Source organism: Gastrolobium bilobum, unplaced genomic scaffold (assembly GCF_033153095.1).
Source record: "Gastrolobium bilobum isolate Gb01-03AN ecotype WA unplaced genomic scaffold, APGP_CSIRO_Gbil_v1 utg183186, whole genome shotgun sequence".
Taxonomy (NCBI): Eukaryota; Viridiplantae; Streptophyta; class Magnoliopsida; order Fabales; family Fabaceae; genus Gastrolobium; species Gastrolobium bilobum.
Genome location: NW_026897509.1, coordinates 17,501 through 34,028, shown reverse-complemented (window position 1 = coordinate 34,028; position 16,528 = coordinate 17,501). Strand labels below are relative to the sequence as shown.

General features: G+C 42.9%; 1 long non-coding RNA gene across 1 annotated transcript; it reads left to right on the top strand.

Moving 5' to 3' along the window:
• Window positions 1-7,638: 7,638 nt before the first annotated feature.
• LOC133307497 (uncharacterized) lies at window positions 7,639-9,418 on the top strand. The gene is made up of 3 exons (XR_009751041.1): window positions 7,639-7,829; window positions 8,576-8,655; window positions 9,127-9,418. It is a non-coding gene; the product is annotated as an uncharacterized LOC133307497 (long non-coding RNA).
• The last annotated feature ends 7,110 nt before the right edge of the window (window positions 9,419-16,528 follow it).

Genomic DNA, 16,528 nt, shown 5'->3' with positions numbered 1-16,528 from the left:
ATAATGCTGAGAGTCGCTTTTCGGAAGAAAAGTGCAGATACCGGTTCTGCTAGTCGGTATAAATGCGTGCCGAAAAAGTATCCCGGAAAATTAATGTAAGTACCGGTACTGGCTTGGAAAAGCGCGTACCGGAAAGGTGCTCAGAAAATTATAAGAAAAATATGATAAATCTTAGAAAATTATGTAGTTTCATAATCCAAAGTTTGGGATTAAAATGCTAATCTTAGCAATTAAAGATAATACTGTGTGTTAATCGGGTAAGTGGCTATAAATACCCTTGTTAAGGGCACAAAACCCTAGATTTTCTGTTGCTACGTGAATGCTGGAGTGGCTGGTCAGTTGCTACTGTTCCATTGAGCTTTCTTCACCATTTTGGAGATCAAGTGTCAATTTTGCTTGGTTTCTTCACCTCCAAACACTTGAGCCTTGTGTGAGTGGCCTTTGTGAGTGTGTAGAGAGTTGTGGTTCTGAGTTGAAGGACTGTTTGAAGTCAGTTTGTGGGCTGAGTGGTCTTGTGTGAGGGTGAGAGCTTCCTACTTGGCTTGTAAAGCTTCAAGAATCTTCTTTGTGAAGAAAGGACCAACCTTTGTGTTGCATTTTCGTACACCTTATTTCCAGAACCTGTAGAGGCAGTGTGGTGAGCTCCTTGAGCCATTGATCCTCTGTTTTGAACTTTGGTGAGTTGTACCTACCTTGAGCTTGTGTTTTAATGGATTAAAGGTGTGATCATTGCATGTTTAAAGGATTAATCAAGTAATCAACTGGGGTGTGGACCTTAATCAGTATAAAGATGCATGCTTTAACGTAAGTATGTGTTAAAATGGAACCTTGGATGGATATCTTCACGAAATGCATTTTCTGCATTCTGTCGTGAAATATCTGGATATGTGCCCGATGAATATCCGGATATGTGATATCCGAATATGAGTTTTGAGTATCCGGATAATAGATATCCAGATATGGGATTCTGGATATCCGGATATGTCCGGTGAGATATCTGGATATTGCATATCCGGATATGGTCCCGAGGAATATCCGGTGAGGTGCAAGCGGTGTTCCTTGTACTACATGTAGGGAATAGACGTATTCCTACATTTCTCTGGCCAGTAGATAGTGATTACACACATGCCATAGATATCTGTTGCACTACATAGTTTTGGAACTGATAATGATATAAATGTTTTTTGAACTTATATTGCACATGTAAGTGAGCTTGGGGTGGAAGATCCTTGAGGACCCCTTGTCTTACTGAGATTTCTAGTTTAGAGATCTCACCCCACGTTTGGGGAATGCTTATTTCAGGGTCAGGTAATGTTGAGACCTCAGGCGGCAGGAGGCCGGAGCCGAGTTAGATTGCTGTTATATTATGCTGCCATGATTGGATGCTGGATTTGCATGCTGTTTATGCTTATAGCTTCAGTTATGTTTATGGAGTTTTACGTTGAGACTGGTTGCTTACTATGTTTATTTGGTGAGCATGGGGATTGTCCATGACACATAGTATTGTTATGTCTTGATTATATCTTGAGTCTTTTGGAGTTGTAATAATGTATCAGGATATTGTCCGGATTACTTGATGTAATGCCGTGATTTAGATACACACTTTATCTATATATTGAGGTATTTCAGTAGATGTCTTATTGCAATTTACATACAGGCGATATTTTATGAAATTGATTAAGTAATCAAGTTGGTAATTGATAATGACGTCATAATTGAAAAGAAAAAGAATATTCCACAATTTTTAATTAAACACCGCTTAATACGATGTAATGTTAATATTCCGAGTATACATGGGGTGTTACATTTTATGGTATCAGAGCGACGGTTCAAGGGAAAAGCCTGTATGTATTGCAATAATTAGGATGTTTGGTTGTGTCTGTTTTGTATGTTTGCTCCGTCGAGTATTATTATGATAATGCATATGTGACCACATTGCGTGGGCCTGATCAACTCATAATTTGTGTAACTTGTGCAGAGTCATGGTAAGACCCGGGAGAAACCGCGAGACTTCGGAGGATCGGCCCGATCCTGTCCTGGTTGCATTAGCTGAGATGCAGGCGGCCCGACTAGCCGACCAGGAGGCCATGAGAATGGCAAACCAGGCCATGCTGGACGCCGTTAGAGAGGCGAACAGGAAGGCCACTGAGGACGTGTTGGAGGCCAACCGTCTGGCGAACATGACGATGTTTAGAGTCATGTTGGAGGAGATGAGGAATGGCCCTGATGTTGGTCATGCTCCACCGCCACCACCTCCACCGCCGCCACCACCACCACCTCCACCCAGTCTGCAGGATGACTCTCAGAGTCAGATGAGAGATGGCAGTCATCTTACGGGGGCCATGCAGACCGTCCCTGTTTTTGTTGAGGATCGTGATGAGATCGATCGCCGGCTGAATGCTTTCCGTAAGCATAAGCCACCTGCCTTTGATGGATCCTTTGATCCTGTTGCTGCGGCACGTTGGTTGCAGGCGTTGGACAAGATATTTCGAGTCATGCAGTGCACAGATCTGCAGAAGTTGATGTTCGCTACTTACATGCTGGAGGGCGATGCCCATGAGTGGTGGACAAACCTTTCTCATATCTACGAGATGCAGGGTCATGTGATGACTTGGCCTATGTTCGAGGATTTCTTCTTGGGTCAGTACTTTCCATATGACGCTCAGGAGAGGCAGCAGGGAGAGTTTGACAGATTGGTTCAGGGCTCGTTGTCTGTGGATGAGTACCTGGCCAAGTTCAACCAGTTGGTGAAGTTTGCACACTTCAGGATGGCGAGGCCTACTCCTACATTTTTGGCTGCTAAGTTCCGCAGGGGACTTAGTGCCTGTTTGGATCCTCTCTTTTTTTAAGCTACAAGCTACTTATAAGCATAAGCTAAGCCAAACAGGTTTTGAGAAAAGCTCTTATAACGAAAAGCTCTTTTTTTTATAATGAAGAAAAAAGCTGAAAACTAAAAGCTCCTAGGAGGAGCTTTTTTTTAAGCTCTTATTTGTTTTTCTTGAATTGTGTGTTTTTTTTTAAAATGAAGAGTGATAAAGATAGAAAGAGATAATTTTCTTGAAATATGTGCTTTTAAGTAATTTTTAAGCTAAAACTTTTATGTAATTTCCAAACAGCTTTTAGCTTATTTTTTTAAGCTCTTTTTTTTAGCTTTAGCTTATAAGTAGCTTCTAGCTTAAAAATAAGAGGATCCAAACAGGCTCTTAGTGAGGATATTGCTGGTTACCTAGCTGGTTCTGCTTCTAGAGATTTTGGGACACTGGTTCAGCAGTGTCGTGATATTCAAGATTACTACAGCTCGAGTAAGGCCAAGAAGGCCAAGGTTGCTGAGGCGACGAAGGTTGCAGCTGGTAGTTCCACTTCTTGGCGAGACAGGAAGTTTGGGAACAAGGGCAAGGGTAAACAGTTGGCAGCTCGGCAAGCGCCGAGTCAGTTCAAGAGGACTTCTGCTCAGGGGAGTGCAGCGAGACCTCCTGCTCTCAGGTGTTCGGGATGCGGGAAGACTCATTTTGGGCCGTGTTCTACCGGCAAGTTGATATGTTTCCAGTGTGGCAAGGAGGGCCACTATTCCAGAGAGTGTCCGTTGTCGACGGCGAGGGCTACTGCAGTGCAGGCAGTGCCACTTCAGATGGTTCCCCTTCCACATACTTCGGCACCGGCAGTGCCACCATCTTCTGGGAGAGTTTATACCCTGGATCGTCAGCAGTCGGATCGAGCTCCGAACCTTGTCAGAGGTACTGTTACGATTGGTTCATCAGTTGTTGATGTGTTGTTTGACTCTGGGGCTACGCATTCTTTTGTTGCTACCCTTATTGCTGTGGGGCTTGAGTTGCCCAGTGATGTGCTTTCTCCACCGATGCGGGTGACTACCGCCACCAGAGAAGGATGTGATGCTACCACTGTTCATCGCGATGTGGCGTTTCAGTGGGATGGCCGTGAGTTCTCGGTGGATCTGATAGGATTGCCGATGGCCAACTTGGAGGTTATTCTGGGCATGGATTGGCTGTCCAGAAATTGTGTGATGATTGACTGTTGTGCCAAGCGTGTAGTGTTGTCTCCGTGTGATTCCACAGCCAGTTCCTCGCCGTACATTTCGTTGCTGCAGGCTAGGAGAGCCTTGAGAGCAGGGGCATTTGGTTATGTCATGTTGGGAGGTTTGGTGAGTGGTACACAGGAGGACATCACCGGCATTCCTGTGGTGAGGGAATTCCTCGAGGTGTTTCCTGAGGATATTCTTGAGTTTCCGCCACAGAGGGAGATAGAGTTCTCCATAGATCTGTTGCCTGGTGTGGGGCCGATCTCTTTAGCTCCATACCGGATGTCGCCACCGGAGTTGGCAGAGCTGAAGAAGCATATTGAGGATCTTTCAGCGAAAGATTTTATTAGACCGAGTGTGTCTCCTTGGGGAGCACCGATTATCTTTGTGAAGAAGAAGGACGGGACAATGCGATTGTGCACCGACTACAGGCAGCTGAACAAGGTGACAATCAAGAACAAGTATCCCCTTCCTCGGATTGATGATCTGTTGGATCAGCTCAGGGGTGCTTGTGTGTATTCCAAGATTGATATCCGGTCCGGATACCATCAGATTCGGGTGAAGCCGGACGATGTCCCGAAGACTGCATTTCGCTCGAGATATGGTCATTTTGAGTACTTGGTGATTCCGTTCGGTCTCACCAATGCACCTGCTGTGTTCATGGATTACATGAACAGGATTTTCCAGCCGTACCTGGATCAGTTTGTGATCGTCTTCATTGACGATATTTTGATTTACTCCAAGACGGAGGAAGAGCATGTGGAGCATTTGAGAACTGTTCTGCAAGTGCTGAAGGAGAAGAAGCTGTATGCAAAGCCTTCAAAGTGTGAGTTTTGGCTCAAGTCTGTGAAGTTTCTTGGGCATGTTATTTCTGCTGAAGGAGTTGCAGTGGATCCGAACAAGATTGAGGCCGTACTGGATTGGGAGAGACCCAAGACAGTCACGGAAGTGAGGAGCTTTCTGGGTTTGGCAGGTTACTATCGGAGGTTCATCAAGGGATTCTCCACCATGGTTTTGCCATTGACTCGCCTTACTCGGAAGGAGACTCCATTTGTGTGGACTCACGAGTGTGAGGTCTGTTTTCAGGAGTTGAAGGAGAGACTGACTACTGCTCCTGTGTTGGTCCTTCCTGATCCTGCGCTTGAGATTGAGCTTTACACCGACGCCTCCGGGAAGGGGCTAGGTTGTGTGTTGATGCAGTTGGGCAAAGTGATCGCCTATGCTTCGAGGCAGTTGAAACCTCATGAGGAGAACTACCCTACTCATGACTTGGAGTTGGCTGCTATTGTATTTGCTTTCAAGATTTAGAGGCATTATCTTTTTGGTTTGAGGTTTGTGGTGTTCAGTGACCACAAGAGTTTGAAGTACCTGTTCGACCAGAAGGAGTTGAACATGAGGCAGAGGAGATGGATGGAGTTCATAAAGGACTACGACTTCGAGCTGAGGTATCATCCTGGCAAGGCCAATGTGGTAGCTGATGCTTTGAGTCGGAAATCCAGTAGTTCATCCAGCTTGTTACTTGGTAACTTTGATGTGGTTGAGAAGTTCCGAAACTTGGCAGTGATCGCTCCGTGTGAGAGTGTACTTCTCGAGTTAGAAGCATCTGATGTTGTGAACGAGCTGCTTGAAAAGATTAAAGAGGCACAAGTTCAGAGAGAGTGTCTGGATTATGTGAAGAACCAAGACGGTGTGTCTTGGAATGATGATGGATTGCTTTTGTTTCAGCAGAGGATTGTAGTTCCTCGGGCCCGTTGACAGAGGAGGTTATGGCAGAAGGCCATAAGGGTCAGTTTTCTATCCACCCTGGTGCTTCTAAGATGTATCAAGACTTGAAGAAGAACTTCTGGTGGCCGGGCATGAAGAAAGATATTGATATCTTTGTGTCTAAGTGTTTGGTTTGCCAGAAGGTGAAGATTGAGCATCAGAGACCGTCTGGTGAACTTCAACCTTTTGAAGTACCACAGTGGAAGTGGGAAGGTATTTCCATGGATTTCGTGGTGGGATTGCCGAAGACTCAGGCGGGTTGTGACTCTATTTGGGTCGTTGTGGACAGACTGACGAAGTCTGCCCATTTTCTTCCAGTGAAGGTGAGCTTCACTACAGAGCAGTTGGCCAAGCTTTATGTCCGCGAGATTGTGAGGCTTCACGGGGTGCCCGAGAGTATCATTAGTGATAGGGACCCGAAGTTCACATCTCGGTTCTGGGAGGCGCTGCAGGAGGCTTTTGGTACGCAGTTGAGATTGAGTACCGCCTATCACCCTCAGACTGATGGACAGACTGAGAGGACCATCCAGACCTTGGAGGACATGTTGCAAGCTTGCACGTTGGAGCAGGGCTCGGCATGGGATAGGTACCTTCCGTTGGTTGAGTTTTCTTACAACAACAGCTTTCATGCTAGCCTGGGCATGGCGCCCTACGAAGCACTGTATGGTAGGAGGTGTCGGACTCCTACTTGTTGGTCTGAGGTTGGGGACAAGGAGCTTTTTGGCTTAGACTTTGTCTAAGATACCACCTTGCAGATCCAGATGATCCGCGAAAAGTTGAAGCAGGCGCAGAATCGCCAGAAGAGCTACTATGATGCCAAGCATCGTCCGCTGGAGTTCAGTGAGGGTGAGCACGTGTTTGTGAGACTTTCACCTGTGACCGATGTTGGTCGGGCACTCGGAGTGAGGAAGCTGAGCCCGCGATATATTGGGCCATACCAGATCCTTGGTAGAGTAGGGTCTGTTGCCTACCGGCTTGCCTTGCCTCCGAACCTGGCTAACATCCACGACGTGTTTCACGTGTCTCAGCTTCAGAAGTACATAGCAGATCCTTCGCACGTGGTGCAACCGGATGATGTGGAGGTTCGGGAGAACCTGAAAACTCCCGTCGGACCACTCAGAATTCTCGATCGTGGCGAGAAGCAGCTGAGGAGCAAGATCATTCCAATGGTCAAGGTGCAATGGACCGGAAGAACTCCTGAGGAGTGTACTTGGGAGCGTGAGACGAGCTTCTCCGGTAGTACCCCGAGTTTCGACCAGGTATGTTTCTGATTTTGAGGTCAAAATCCTAAAAAGGTGGGGTGAATGTAAGAACCTGCACCGTTAATTAAGGTATTTAATTAATTAATTATGTGAAAATAGGAAATGATTCCATAATTGACCCTAATTTTTATTAAAAGGCTTTAATAATTATGGTAAGTGATTAAGAATGCTGAAAGTCGCTTTTCGGAAGAAAAGTGCAGATACCGGTTCTGCTAGTCGGTATAAATGCGTACCGAAAAAGTATCCCGGAAAATTAATGTAAGTCCATGATAATTACTAGAATAGGATATAGGACTTGTAAAACGAGTTTCAAGTCAAAATAATGAGAATTGATGCCAGAAACTGATACTGGCTATGAAAAACGCGTACCGGAAAGGTGCTCAGAAAAATATAATAAAAATATGAAAATTCTTGTAAAATTGAGTAGGTTATGAATCCAGAGTTTGGGATTAAAATGCTAAGCGTAGCAATTAAAGCTAATACTGTGTGTTTTAACCCTTAAGTGGCCTATAAATACAATAGTTGGGCACAAAACCCTAGGTGTGTTTTTTGAAAGAAACTCAGCGGCTGAGTGTGGCTTCTCTTTAGAGTTTCTTGGAGTCCTAGTCTTCTCCTCTAAAGTTTCCATTTTTTTCCTTCCTCTCTTCCATTAAAACACCACCCATCCTTTAAAACTTTAGTTGTGTTGAAGGATAACCCATTGTTGAAGATTTGGGTGCTTTCTAAACCTCTCAAGCTTTTATTTTTCTGTTCTAAAAGGAATCAAGGTAAACTTAATTATCTCTTTGTAAATCCATAATTTTGAGTGTAATATTTGTTATATGTTACTGTTCATTCAGAATCATGTTAATAAAAGGGCATTCGCACAGCACACTGTGTGCTACCTCTTCCTCTGTATATGGCCATCTATTTTGTCACTTTGGTTTTTTGGGTTGCGTGTTTACAAATTGAAAAGTTTGCATCTTTTTACATGAATTCGATTAGCACCTTGTTTACGTTGGTTCAAGTTGTTTTTATATAATATATATATAAAAGTTTGTTACTTTTCCCAGGGAGCCGTATATATATATATAAGTTTATTATATATAAGTTTGTTGCTAGTTGTTTATATGAGTACAGGGAGCCTAGTTGTTTATATAAGTACAGGGAGCCGGATAAGTTTTCGTTTCATTTTACATATACATATATATGTATTGTTCCCAGGGAGTCCTTAGAGAAAAAGGCATGCTTACTTTAAAGTTGTTCCAGGGAGTCGTTGTTAGAGAAAAAGGCATGCTTTATTTTTATAGTCAGTGTTTGTATTCTTATATATATATATATGTTAGTACGTTGGTTATATATATATATATATTTATATAATATATATATATATTATTGTGGCTATATTTATTTATAAGATAATAATTATCTAAAATTAAATAAGTAAAATGATATGTCTTAAAAAGAAAATAATACCCGATTTCCTTGGAATTTTAGAATGTGTATATTGATACTATGATGGTCATTGAACCAGATCTGTGAGTGCATTGGATTCTATTTATGGTGTGGACCCTTGTGATACCGAGTTCGAGTCGGAGGGGCATACGGGTACAGGTAAGCTTTCGTGTCCTCGGTTTAGCCATGTTGTGGTTCCACCATGTCCCATGGGGATATGGTATATGCATGTTGTGTTACATGCTTTTGATGTTTTGGAAATGCTGTTGAGCTATTGTATGTTAGTGCCTTGTTGATATGCATGGAGGTGTTCCACCTATACGGTAAGCCTGAGTATGTAGAACATACAATAGGGTGAGGCTGTGGGTGAGGTGCAAGCGGTGTTCCTTGTACTACATGTAGGGAATAGACGTATTCCTACATTTCTCTGGCCAGTAGATAATGATTACACACATGCCATAGATATCTGTTGCACTACATAGTTTTGGAACTGATAATGATATAAATGTTTTTTGAACTTATATTGCACATGTAAGTGAGCTTGGGGTGGAAGATCCTTGAGGACCCCTTGTCTTACTGAGATTTCTAGTTTAGAGATCTCACCCCACGTTTGGGGAATGCTTATTTCAGGGTCAGGTAATGTTGAGACCTCAGGCGGCAGGAGGCCGGAGCCGAGTTAGATTGCTGTTATATTATGCTGCCATGATTGGATGCTGGATTTGCATGCTGTTTATGCTTATAGCTTCAGTTATGTTTATGGAGTTTTACGTTGAGACTGGTTGCTTACTATGTTTATTTGGTGAGCGTGGGGATTGTCCATGACACATAGTATTGTTATGTCTTGATTATGTCTTGAGTCTTTTGGAGTTGTAATAATGTATCAGGAGATTGTCCGGATTACTTGATGTAATGTCGTGATTTAGATACACACTTTATCTATATATTGAGGTATTTCAGTAGATGTCTTATTGCAATTTACATACAGGCGATATTTTATGAAATTGATTAAGTAATCAAGTTGGTAATTGATAATGACGTCATAATTGAAAAGAAAAAGAATATTCCGCAATTTTTAATTAAGCACCGCTTAATACGATGTAATGTTAATATTCCGAGTATACACGGGGTGTTACAATATCCGAATATGGGTTTTGAGTATCCGGATAATAGATATCCGGATATGGGATTCTGGATATCCGGATATGTCTGGTGAGATATCTGGATATTGCATATCCGGATATGGTCCCGAGGAATATCCGGATATTCTGGGATTTCGTAGAACAGTAGTTGTGCTGTGTGTACAGTAGGCTATTGGGGGTTTGTGGACCCTAGATTGATGAAGTTGAACTTCTGTAATTAATGAACTAAGTCAGAATCGTTGTGATTAAGGACTTATGGCTTGGTATGGAGCCTTAAGACGTTAAACGTAAGGAGAGGCGTTGCCTTTAAGTTATATGCTTGTGTTGCATTATTATTGATATAGTATTGGTCCATAACAGATTGTGAATCTGCTGTGTTTGGACTTTGAGCTGTGGACTCTTGGCGTTTGGGGTTAGCTTGCAAGGTAAGCTTTCGTGTCCTCGGTTTAGCCATGTTGTGGTTCCACCATGTCCCATGAGGGTATGGTTTATGCATGCTGTGTACATGCTTTTGGATATTTGATATGTTGATTGAACTTTACATGTAATGGCTTTTAATATACATGTGTTGTTTCATCTTGACGGGAAGCCTGAGTATGTAGCGCCATACAAGACGGTGTACCGGGGTGAATGCAAGTGATACTTGCACGGTGTGTAGGTGATAGACGTATACCTGCACTGTCTCTGGCCAGTAGATTAGTATTGACACACATGACATGATTATCTGCTGCATTGCATTGTTTTAGAAATGATAAATGATAAACTGTTTTTGAACTTATATGGCACATGTAAGTGAGCTTGGGGTGGAAGATCCTTGAGGACTCACTGACTTACTGAGATTTCTAGATTAGAGATCTTACCCCACGTTTGGGGAATGCTTATTTCAGGATCAGGTAGTATGGGTACTGATGCCTCAGGCGGCGGGAGGTCGGAGCTTAGCTGATTATGTTTTACTGCTTATGTTAGCATGACTGGATTTGGATGTTGTTTATGTTTTCCGCTATTTATGATATGTTGTTGTTGAGACTGATGTTGGGCATGTTGCCTTATTTCAGTGAGCATGGGGATTGTCCATGACACTTTCTGTTAGTACTTGTAGTTTGGAGTTGTATAAACTGTTAGATGGTTCGGTCTACGATGTTGTAGTTCCGTGACTAAAGCCACACTTATATTATTTATGTTATGAGGTATTTCAGTTAGCTGTTTTATTGCAATTAGATACAGGCGATGTTTTATTAATCGATTACTAAGCAAGCTGGTAATGTTAATGGCATCATAATTGAAAAGAAAAAGTAATTCCACATTTTTAATTAAGCGCAGCTTAATACGATATTATGATAACATTGCCGGATATACATACGGGGTGTTACAATAAGGGACAGTTTACTATTCATCCCAGTGCGACAAAGATGTATCAAGACCTAAAGAGAAATTTCTGGTGGCCAGGAATGAAGAAGGACATAGCGGTGTAGGTGTCCAAGTGTATGTTTGCCAGAAGGTGAAGATTGAACATCAGAGACCGTCTGGTGAACTTCAACCTCTTGAAGTACCACAGTGGAAGTGGGAAGGTATTTCCATGGATTTCGTGGTGGGATTACCGAAGACTTAGGCGGGTTGTGATTTTATTTGGGTCATTGTGGACAGACTGACGAAGTCTGCCCATTTTCTTCCAGTGAAGGTGAGCTTCGCTACAGAGCAGTTGGCCAAGCTTTATGTTCGCGAGATTGTGAGGCTTCATGGGGTGCCTGAGAGTATCATCAGTGATAGGGACCCGAAGTTCACATCTCGGTTCTGTGAGGCGCTGCAGGAGGCTTTTGGTACGCAGTTGAGATTGAGTACCACCTATTACCCTCAGACTAATGGACAGACTGAGAGGACTATCCAGACCTTGAAGGACATGTTGCGAGCGTGCACTTTGGAGCAGGGCTCGGCATGGGATAGGTACCTTCCGTTGGTTGAATTTTCTTACAACAACAGCTTTCATGCTAGCCTGGGCATGGCGCCCTACGAAGCACTGTATGGTAGGAGGTGTCGGACTCCTACTTGTTGGTCTGAGGTTGGAGACAAGGAGCTTTTTGGCTTTGACTTTGTCCAAGATACCACCTTGCAGATCCAGATGATCAGAGAAAAGTTGAAGCAGGCGCAGAATCGCCAGAAGAGCTACTATGCTGTCAAGCATCGTCCGCTGGAGTTCAGTGAGGGTGAACACGTGTTTGTGAGACTTTCACCTGTCACCGGTGTTGGTTGGGCACTCGGAGTGAGGAAGCTGAGCCCGCGATATATTGGGCCATACCAGATCCTTGGTAGAGTAGGACCTGTTACCTACCGGCTTGCCTTGCCTCCGAACTTGGCTAACATCCACGACGTGTTTCACGTGTCTCAGCTTCGGAAGTACAGAGCAGATCCGTCGCACGTGGTGCAACCTGATGACGTGGAGGTCCAGGAGAACCTAAAGACTCCCGTCGGACCACTAAAGATTCTCGATCGTGGCGAGAAGCAGCTGAGGAGCAAGATCATTCCGATGGTCAAAGTGCAGTGGACCGGAAGAACTCCTGAGGAGTGTACTTGGGAGCGAGAGGACGAGCTTCTCCGGCAGTACCCCGAGTTTCGATCAGGTATGTTTTCTGATTTTGAGGTCAAAATCCTAAAAAGGTGGGGTGAATGTAAGAATCTGCACCGTTAAATTAGGTATTTAATTAATTAATTATGCAAAATTAAGAAATGATTCCATAATGGACCCTAAGAATTATTATGAGGCTCTAATAATTATAGTAAGTGATTAAGAATGCTGAAATCGCTTTTCGGAAGAAAAGTGCAGATACCGGTTCTGCTAGTCGGTATAAATGCGTACCGAAAAAGTATCCCGGAAAATTATAATAAGTGCATGATAATTACTATAATAATATGTAAGACTTGTAAATCGAGTTTCAAGTCAAAATAATGAGAACTGGTGCCAGAAATGAGTACTGGCTATGAAAAGCGCGTACCAGAAAGGTGCTCCAAATATTATAAGAAAAATATGATAATTCTTCTAAAATTGAGTACGTTAAGAATCCAAAGTTTGAGATTATGTATCCGGACCGGAGATCAATCTTCGAATACACGCAAGCCCCCTAAGCTGATCCAACAGATCGTCAATCTGAGGAAGGGGATACTTGTTCTTGATCGTCATCTTGATCAACTGCCTGTAGTCGGTGCACAATCGCATTGTGCCGTCCTTCTTATTCACAAAGATGACCGGTGCTCCCCAAGGAGATACACTCGGTCGAATGAAATCCTTCGCTGAAAGATCCTCAATATGCTTCTTCAGCTCTGCCAACTCCGGTGGCGACATCCGATATGGAGCTAATGAAATAGGCCCCACACCAGGCAATAAGTCAATAGAGAACTCTATCTCCTTCTGAGGCGAAAACTCAGGAATCTCCTCCGAAAACACTCCGAGGAATTCCCTCACCACATGAATGCCAGTGATATCCTCCTGTGTCCTACTCACCAAACCTCCCAACATGACATATCCGAATGCCCCTGCTCTCAAGGCCTTCCTAGCCTACAACAAAGAAATAAATGGAGAGGAACTAGCTGTGGAATCACACGGAGACATCACCACGCGTTTTGCACAACAATCAATCAATGCACAGTTTCTGGACAACCAATCCATGCCCAAAATAATCTCCAAGTTGGCCATCGGCAATCCTATCAGATCTACCGAGAACTCACGACCATCCCACTGAAACACCACATCATGATGAACAATGGTAGCATCACACCTTTCCCCGGTGGCGGTAGTCACCCGCAACGGTGGAGAAAGCACAGACATGGGCAACTCAAGCCCTAAAGCAATTGGGGTTGCAACAAAGGAATGCGTATCTCCGGAATCAAATAAAACATCAACTGATGAATCTCCAATAGACACAGTAGTTCTGACAAGGTTCGGAGCTCTATCTGACTGCTGGCGATCCAACGTGTACACACGTCCAGAAACAGGTGGCACTGCAGGTGCCGGAGTAGATGCCAAAGGAACCATCTGCAAAGGAACTGCCTGAACGGCTGCAGCTCTCACCGTCGACGACGGACAGTCTCTAGAAAAGTGACCCTCCTTGCTACACTGGAAGCTTACCAAATGCCTCGAAGCACAACGTCTCACATGCTCCTTTCCACACCCCGAACATCTAGGAATGGAAGGAGGCCTAGAAAAGCTCCCCTGCTGCGTGTAAGAACCCGCACCGTTAATTAAGGTATTTAATTAATTAATTATGCAAAAATAGGAAATGATTCCATAATTGACCCTAATAATTATTTATGAGGCTTAATAATCATAATAAGTGATTGAGAATGCTGAAAGTCGCTTTTCGGAAGAAAAGTGTAGATACCGGTTCTGCTAGTCGGTATAAATGCGTGCCGAAAAAGTATCCCGAAAAATTAAAGTAAGTGCATGATAATTAGTAGAATAATATGTAGGACTTGCAAAACGAGTTTCAAGTCCAAATAATGAGAACTGGTGCTAGAAATCGGTACTGGCTTTGAAAAGCGCGTACTAGAAAGTTACTCAGAAAAATATAAGAAAAATATGTTAACTCTTAGAAAATTATGTAGTTTCATAATCCAAAGTCTGGGATTAAAATGCTAAGCTTAGCAATTAAAGTTAATACTGTGCATTTATGTGTTAAATCTCTATAAATAGGCACACTTGGCCCTAAACCCTAGGCACTCAGAATTGTCTACGTGACTTGGTGGCTGACTTGCACCTTATACACTGTTCCATTGCCTTCCCTTCCATTTCTTGAGCAAGCTTTCACCTTTGAGGCTTGTTCTTCCATTCAAACACTTGGTGAGGGTGAAGGTTGGTCTTGGGATTGCATTGAGGTGCTGTTTCTGAGTTAGAGAACCTGTGTGAGGGAGTTTGAAGAGCTGTGTTTGCTGTTCTTGAGGGGTGTGACCTTTTGTTGGCATTTTGATGCTCCAAGATGCCTTCTTGTTGAGTGAAAAACCTACCTTCTTGTTCATTTTCGTGCATCTTCCTTGAGTTAGACTTGAGGGGCTGTGTTGAGCTCCAATAGCACCTCCATTCTGAGTTTTGAGCCTTGGTATGTTGTACCAACCTTTAACTTGAGTTTTAAGGCTTAAAAATAGAACATTGATGCATGTAAAGGCTAAAAGACGATAACTTAATGTTGGGGTTGGTCAAACACACCTAGAAATGCATGTTTAGGTGTTTAAAATCGGTAAAAACCCAACCTTGGAAGGATATTTTCACGAAATGCAGTTTCTGCATTCTGTCGTGAAATATCCGGATATGTGCCCGAACAATCTCTGGATATGGGATTTGGTCATCCGGATATTAGATATCCGGATATGGGATTCTGGATATCCGGATATTGCTATCCGGATATGGTCACGAGGAATATCCGGATATTCTGGGATTTCGCAGAACAGTAGCTGTGTTGTGCATACAGTAGGCTATTGGGGGTTTGTAGACCCTAGATTGATGAAGTTGAACTTCTGTTTTTAATGGATTAAGCCAGAATCATGGGATTAAGGGCTTGTGGCTTTGTTAGAAGCTTTAAGACTTGAAAACGTAATGAAAATGCGTTGTCTTTAATTTGTATGCATGTGGTACATGTTATTGATTTATATTTGGTCCATATCAGATTGTGATTTGCTGTGATTAGACTTTGAGCTTGTGACATTGGATAGCTAGCTTAGAGGTAAGCTTTCGTGTCCTCGGTTTAGCCATGTTGTGGTTCCACCATGTCCCATGGGGATATGGTATATGCATGCTGTGTTACATGCTTTTAATATTTTGGAAATGCTGTTGAGCTATTGTATGTTAGTGCCTTGTTGATATGCATGGAGGTGTTCCACCTATACGGTAAGCCTGAGTATGTAGAACATACAAGAGGGTGAGGCTGTGGGTGAGGTGCAAGCGGTGTTCCTTGTACTACATGTAGGGAATAGACATATTCCTACATTTCTCTGGCCAGTAGATAGTGTTTACACACATGCCATAGATATCTGTTGCACTACATAGTTTTGGAACTGATAATGATATAAATGCTTTTTGAACTTATATTGCACATGTAAGTGAGCTTGGGGTGGAAGATCCTTGAGGACCCCTTGTCTTACTGAGATTTCTAGTTTAGAGATCTCACCCCACGTTTGGGGAATGCTTATTTCAGGGTCAGGTAATGTTGAGACCTCAGGCGGCAGGAGGCCGGAGCTGAGTTAGATTGCTGTTATATTATGCTGCCTTGATTGGATGCTGGATTTGCATGCTGCTTTTATGCTTATAGCTTCAGTTTATGTTTTGGAGTTTTATGTTGAGACTTGTTGTTTACTATGTTTATTTGGTGAGCATGGGAATTGTCCATGACACATAGTATTATTATGTCTTGAGTCTTTTGGAGTTGTAATAATGTATCAGGATATTGTCCGGATTACTTGATGTAATGCCGTGATTTAGATACACACTTTATCTATATATTGAGGTATTTCAGTAGATGTCTTATTGCAATTTACATACAGGCGATATTTTATGAAATTGATTAAGTAATCAAGTTGGTAATTGATAATGACGTCATAATTGAAAAGAAAAAGAATATTCCGCATTTTTAATTAAGCACCGCTTAATACGATGTAATGTTAATATTCCGGGTATACACGAGGTGTTACATTTTATGGTATCAGAGCAACGGTTCTAGGGAAAAGCCTGTATGTATTGCAATGATTATGATGTTTGGTTGTGTCTGTTTTGTGTGTTTGCTCCGTCGAGTATTATTATGATAATGCATATGTGACCACATTGCGTGGGCCTGATCAACTCATAATTTGTGTAACTTGTGCAGAATCATGGTAAGACCCGGGAGAAACCGCGAGACTTCGGAGGATCGGCCCGA